The following is a 6,093-nucleotide window of genomic DNA, read 5'->3' as shown; positions in this document are numbered from 1 at the left end:
TCTGGAAAGGCACACACTGTCACTTCTGTCATATTTTCTTGTCCACTTAGGCTGGTCCTGATTCAGCCTGGAAGGCGACTACATAAAGGTCTGAATAATAGGAGGTGTGGATCACTGGGGGGCCCCATGGAGGTAGGCTGCCATTTCTGAGAATCTGGCCTAAGGAAAGATGGTAGGAGCTACCAATACTTTAGGCACAAAGAAGTTTATCCCAGCATGATTCACAATAGTACGAAACTGGAAACAACCTATACGTCCTTCTACATGAGATTGGCTGAGTCATCTCCAACACAGCCACACATGGAATGACGATTCTATAAAGAACTGAGACGACATCATTACACTTCGAGCAATGGCTATTTCTGTGGGCGGGCATGTCATTGAGTAGTATGGGTAGAAAACTGAGGCTCAGGACGCCCCAGTGTGGGACCAAGGAAGGAAGAAGTTGGCTCTCCCCTTCAGTGGGAAATGACCAGCCATTTTCTTGCCCCCAACACATTAATTACCCAGGGATTGCAAAGAAAATGAGACCGTTTCTGGAAGAAATCTATGGCCCCATCTGTCCCTATTTTCCAAAGGCTCCCAGGTGTCACAAAGCTTTTAGTGGACACAAATACAGGTTTCTTCCAGACAGACCGCTGCAGTCTCCCTGCTGATCAAACCAAGTCCTTTCCCAGGGCCCGGGACGATTACATCCCTAAGGGAGAAGAGGCTGACCTGGTAAGAGAATTGGACGCTAACTCCTCCCCCGCCTCAGTCAGCAAGCCAGACATGACAGAGGAAAAGAACAAGTCTTTCTGCTATCATTTTAACATCGATGACGCAGTTTGGCAGACAAACACAGGCTTTGGCAATGAAGAGACTCCGTTTTGATTTCCGTCTCTCCTAGAGACAGGCTGTGTGGCCTCAGGCAAGTCACTTCACCTCTCTGTGCCTCCATTTCGTCCTCTTAAAAAGAGGAGAGTCATAGGTCCTACCTCTCATGCTTGCTGTGAGGTTTAAGGAGATCACATTTAAACACGTAGCCAAGTGGATGGCACACGATAAAAGCACAGCAAATTGTCAGAATTACACTACTGCTGATTCACAAGACACCACATTCAGGAAGGAGATGACAGGATACGTGGTTGTGAATTTGGAAATACCGGCAGTAATGCGAGTGGTATCCCTTACTCTGTCTTGCTGGCTAAGTTATTACCATTTGGGAATTGTGGCACTTTTTAAAATTTTTTTTTAGTCATCTCTCTGTGGTTTGTTTATCCCCAAGGAGGAAGAGTGTGGGGGATGCACCCTGCAGTCAGAGCTGGAGTTGGATTCCAGCCCACGCCCTGCTGGCCTAGACAGAGCCTTTGTGAAATTAGGAGAAGGTGCCCAGGGTGGCCATGGGCAAATCGTAGAACCACTCTGACCTCAGTCTTCTCGTCCCTGAAGTGGGGATAAATAAGACATACCCACCATGGTGGGTAATAGGACATAGCCACCATGTCCAGATCAGCCGTTGGATCGGGTGTAGACGGTCAAACAGGTTTCAGAACCCACTTCTTGGACCTCACTGAATTAACTGCACCTGTGGTTTCCCTCGCGCTTCAGCTGCCCAATCCCCTCCCATTTCCCATTAACCAGGGAGCAGGCTCTGGTGTTGCCCATCTCAGGGAAGACACGACCTTCCCCTACCCAGCATCTCCCTACGGGTAGCAGCCTTAACCCTTTCACCACCAAACTTCAAGAGTTGTAGCCACTCTCCGCCTCTTCATCACTTCCGGTCTGCCTGGCCAGCTATGGTCTGTCTGACTTCTTCTCCCTCCCCACCCTGAATTTGCTCTTTCCAAGGTCACTGACAACCTCCTAGGGCTGCATCCAGGGCCTTCTGCCTGTTGATCCTGGCACTTCTGGCACAGCTTACTCCTGGCTTTGCTCCTCTCCTCTGGTCACCTGTCCTCTCGGGACCGCAGGGCCCTGCCCCATAACCCTTCTTCTTGTATCTGCATCCTCTCTTGGGCGCACCCATCCGTTCCCTTCCCAAATCTCTGCCCGGCCCACACCTCACTGCTGGCCTCCAGGCCGGAGGATCCAATGACCTCCTGGACTTTTCCATGTGGCCACTCCACCGGCACCCCAGACACAAGCTCATCCTCACCCCTCACACCTACTGCCCCCCTCCCAGGTTCCCATCTTAGGCAATGGCCCCACCATCCACTCAGCTGCCTGTGCCAGAACTTAACTCTTTCACCAGTCACCACGGCTAGGGTTTCTGGACGCGAATTCCCGCCCATTCTCAAGAATTTTTTTCGCTTTCCCGTTCCCGAATCCCGAGATGTAAACTGTTTTCTGTTCTCCACGACGAATAATTTCCACAAAGTGACGGCCAATACTACCAACCACCTGGGTTCAAGGAGCCGATTTGCCAGATTTCCCGACCAACTTTTCTCGGGATTTGGGAACGGGAAAGCGAAAAAAATTCCCGAGAACGGGCGGGAATTCCCACCCGTGGCCTATCAGTTCAGCCTGACGTGCTCTTGAGATCGTCCTCCCAATCTGCAACCCCACCACCTTCCTCATCCAGGCTCTTCATTTACTCAGCACCTACTGTGTTTCAGGCACTGTGCTAGGTGCTGGCCACGAGCATCTCGTTGGATTCTGGGCACCCCTAGCGCCACTGGTCTCCTCTGCAAACATTTTGCACCCAGAACCCTGAGTGATCTTTCTAGCACAGTGCTGTCCATGGAACTTCCAACAACGATGAAAACGTTCTATATCTGCAGTGTCCAATACAGTAGCCACATGTAGGTACAGAACACTTGACATGCGGGTAGTACAACTGAGAAGCTGAATTTTTAATTTAACTTTAATTAACCATGTGGATACGAGTCAGCTCGAGCAGCCATAAAAAATTATTATATCACAGTGGGTGGCTTACATAAAAGAAATTTATTTTCTTACGGTTCTGGAGGCTGGGAAGTCCAAGATCAAGGTGCTGGCCAATTCATTTCCTGGTGAGAGGCCTCTTCCTGGTTTGGAAAGAGAGAGGAGAGAGGGAGGGAGAGAGGAAGGGAGGGAAGGAGGGAGGGAGAGAGAGAGAGAGAGGGAGAGAGGGAAAGAGAGGGAGAGAGGGAAAGAGAGGGAGAGAGAAGAAAGAGGGAGACAAGGAGGGAGGGGAGAGAGAGAGAGAGAGAGAGAGAGAGAGAGCGCACTGTGGCGTTTCTCCCTGTCCTGTAAGGGCACTGGCCTATAGAATTAGACCCTCACCCTATGACCTCATTTAACCTTCATTCCCTCCTCACAGGCCCTATCTCCAAACACAGTCTGTGGGTTGGGGCTTCCACCCGTGACTTTGGGGAGACGAGGACAAACATTCAGTGCCTAGTGATGTGGCTAATGGCTAGCGTATCAGGCAGTGTGGCTCTAGTGGGAGGCTGCCCACATCCCTCCACGGTCTGCAGCCCCGCCACAGCTCCCCTTCTCCAGACTCCTGACAACCCCCTACAAGGCCCTGCAGGTGTGCACCCCGCCCACCAACGGGCCTTGTTCTCCATGATACTGACTGCTCAGAGTGTGGAAGCCAGAGCACGGGCCTTACCCCCTGCGCCTTTGCACCAATGATTCCCTCTGTCGAGAACACTCTCTCTACCTCCAGATCCCTATTCAACCCCCACTTTTCACCTCACTCTGCCGCCCACATCAGGGTCCCTGTTAGATTTCTGTGAGGGCAACCTCCTCCGTTTTGTGTGGAAGCTTTGGTTCACGATGCTTGACTGGGCCAGCAATGCAATGTCCACATCCGCTGCCCCACTCCGCAGAATGTTCCTGAAGGATTCCCAAGGAACGTTCTGGAATGTTCTGGTCTCAGGGAGCTGAGGGATGGTGACCAGCAACAAGAGTGAAGACCCCTGGCCATTCGCTGAGAATCCAGCGCTTGTAGGGTTCAAGTTGCTGATCTGTCTGCATTTTTAGTGGAAAGATCACGGGCTTTGAAGTCAGACAGGCCCGGGGTGGGGGGCGCCCTTCTAAGTACTCTGGGCGTGTAGTTTTAATGAGAGGTATGACGTACAGCAGTTGGCTCATAACCACGAGTGCCGCTATGTCACTCCTCTATATCATGTGATTTTTTTACAATGACTGTGTTTCACTTTCTTATCAGGAAAAACAACAACAATAACCAGGAAAACAAATTCCATCTTAGGAGCAGGATGGGGCCTCGAGCAGCTCTGGGAGCCTGGCTGTGAGCTGGACCAGGACGAGAATTCAGGAGGACCCAGTCCTGCCAGGGATCTTCTCCCAGGACCTCCGGGAAGAAAGTCAAGAATTAAGAACTCTTCCCTGTGGGAAGTCTGCCTGTCCTGGAAGGCCAACTCACATGCATGCATGTGTGTGTACCATGTACGAGTGTTTGTGTGCATGAGTATGTGTGTTCAGGTCGGGGGTGGGGTCCTTCCCAGGCTCAGGTCTTGCGCCCCACCACCCCTGCCTCCTGTGCCTGTCCAGGCCCTCACCCATCCACGGCCCCACTGCCAGCCGCCAGCCCCAGCTGTCTGTTGTGGCAGATGTTTGGCCGTGCCATGGCAACGCCAGAACAGGATGTACCTCTGGATCGCAGTAGGGACAAGCCCACACTCCCAGGCCTCCCTTGCTGTTTCCCTCCCCAAAGACTTGCTGGGAAGAACTGCTGGGGTCCAGGTCAGAGACAAATGGTGTTTGTATGGGAGAGAGGCAGAGCCAGCGTCCTCCTTGGGGTCAGTGGCAGGGGTGGGGGAGTATGCACATGCACACCCCTAGCTGAGTCCCTCCAGTCCAGGGAGCTTGTGTTTGCTCTCCGCTGCCCTTCAGGGCCATGCTAAGGAAGCAGGGTGGAAAGAGGGGCTGCCTGGCGGCGGCAAACCTCTTCCCCACTATTATAGCGACTTCTCTGTGTCAGGACCTGTGCTAAGTACTTTATATAGCAAATAACATATAAGTTCAGGGGCATTTCCTTTGTGCTAAGTACACAGTGCTAATCTTGACAGCGCCACTGTGAGGTTATTCTTGTTTCTCAAATGAGGAAACCGAGGCACAGAGAGGTTAAATTACCTACTCCAGGTCACAGAGTGGGTAAGTTAGGGAGCAACACCCAGGGCTGCCTTGCCCCAAAGCCCTTGATCAACATGGTGACATTGCCAGGGCCAGCTATGTAATTTTCAGGGCCCGGAACAAAATGAAAAGTCCTGGCCCTTATTAAAGAATTATTAGGAATTTCAAGATGGCAGCAGCAGAGCATGAGACCAGCCGCAGGGCCTTGGAAGTGTGGGTCCTGACTTCCACGGAGCCAGCCCTGGACTCTGTGCTTTCATCATGACGACACATGGTTTCAGTGCCATCCCCCAGATGCTCAGAGGTGGGCACAAGCAGCCTGGAGAAGCTTACCGCCCAGAATAGAGAGCCTGCCTGGTACCCCTGAGCCACAGAGATCTGAGAGTAATCTTTGTTGGAGGGAACCCACGCTACCCCAACAGAGGAGAGAGAAGACCATCTCCCCACAATGCTGTGCTGAATTTCCTGGAACCGTGAGCCCGGGAACCGCAGTGCAAATTGTAGCGCAACACAAAAGCCTCTTTTGACTAAATCTTTACATTTTCCTTTTTTATTATAAAAGGAACAATCCTGTTGCAGAGATTTAGAAAAATAAACGAAAGGAGGAAAACACAGAAACCTTGCCTCCTACCCTCTTCATCCCATTGCTGTTCGCAGGTGGTGTGTATTTTCTTCCTCTTCCAGAAGGCCTTTCCATCAGGACCCCAGGAATGAAACAGACGGCCTCCTCTTTGTCCCCAGTGCCTGGCCATGAATGGGGGAAGAATGCGGCAATGGATGGATGTCATAAAGGGACTTGGCTTGGATGACCTTTCAGATTCTTCTGGATTCTGAGAAACTCAGGATTCTTTTATTCATAGTTAATGCCTGGTGTTGACCTGGGGTTCAGTCCAACATGCCAACCCCTTGCTGGGGTCCCAGAGGTAACCTGTTTCAGAGGAACTTGGTTTATGCAGTCATCATGGGTGTCCCCAAACTTTCCAAGCCTTAGTGAATGAAACTGGGACTTATTTTCACAGCATATTTCAT

At 51.5% G+C, this 6,093-nt stretch overlaps 1 protein-coding gene across 1 annotated transcript in view; it reads right to left on the bottom strand.

Moving 5' to 3' along the window:
• Positions 1 to 5,703: 5,703 nt before the first annotated feature.
• Positions 5,704 to 6,093, bottom strand: part of SSH1 (slingshot protein phosphatase 1) — a 62,185-nt gene continuing 61,795 nt past the window's right edge. Inside the window, exon 16 of the transcript XR_004422067.1 lies at positions 5,704 to 5,992. The gene's annotated coding sequence lies outside the window, so the exon portion shown is untranslated. The remainder of the gene's footprint in view (positions 5,993 to 6,093) is intronic.

Source organism: Rhinolophus ferrumequinum, chromosome 25 (assembly GCF_004115265.2).
Source record: "Rhinolophus ferrumequinum isolate MPI-CBG mRhiFer1 chromosome 25, mRhiFer1_v1.p, whole genome shotgun sequence".
Classification (NCBI taxonomy): domain Eukaryota; kingdom Metazoa; phylum Chordata; class Mammalia; order Chiroptera; family Rhinolophidae; genus Rhinolophus; species Rhinolophus ferrumequinum.
Note: the sequence above shows the minus strand (reverse complement) of the source record. Positions and strands in the feature narration are given on the sequence as shown.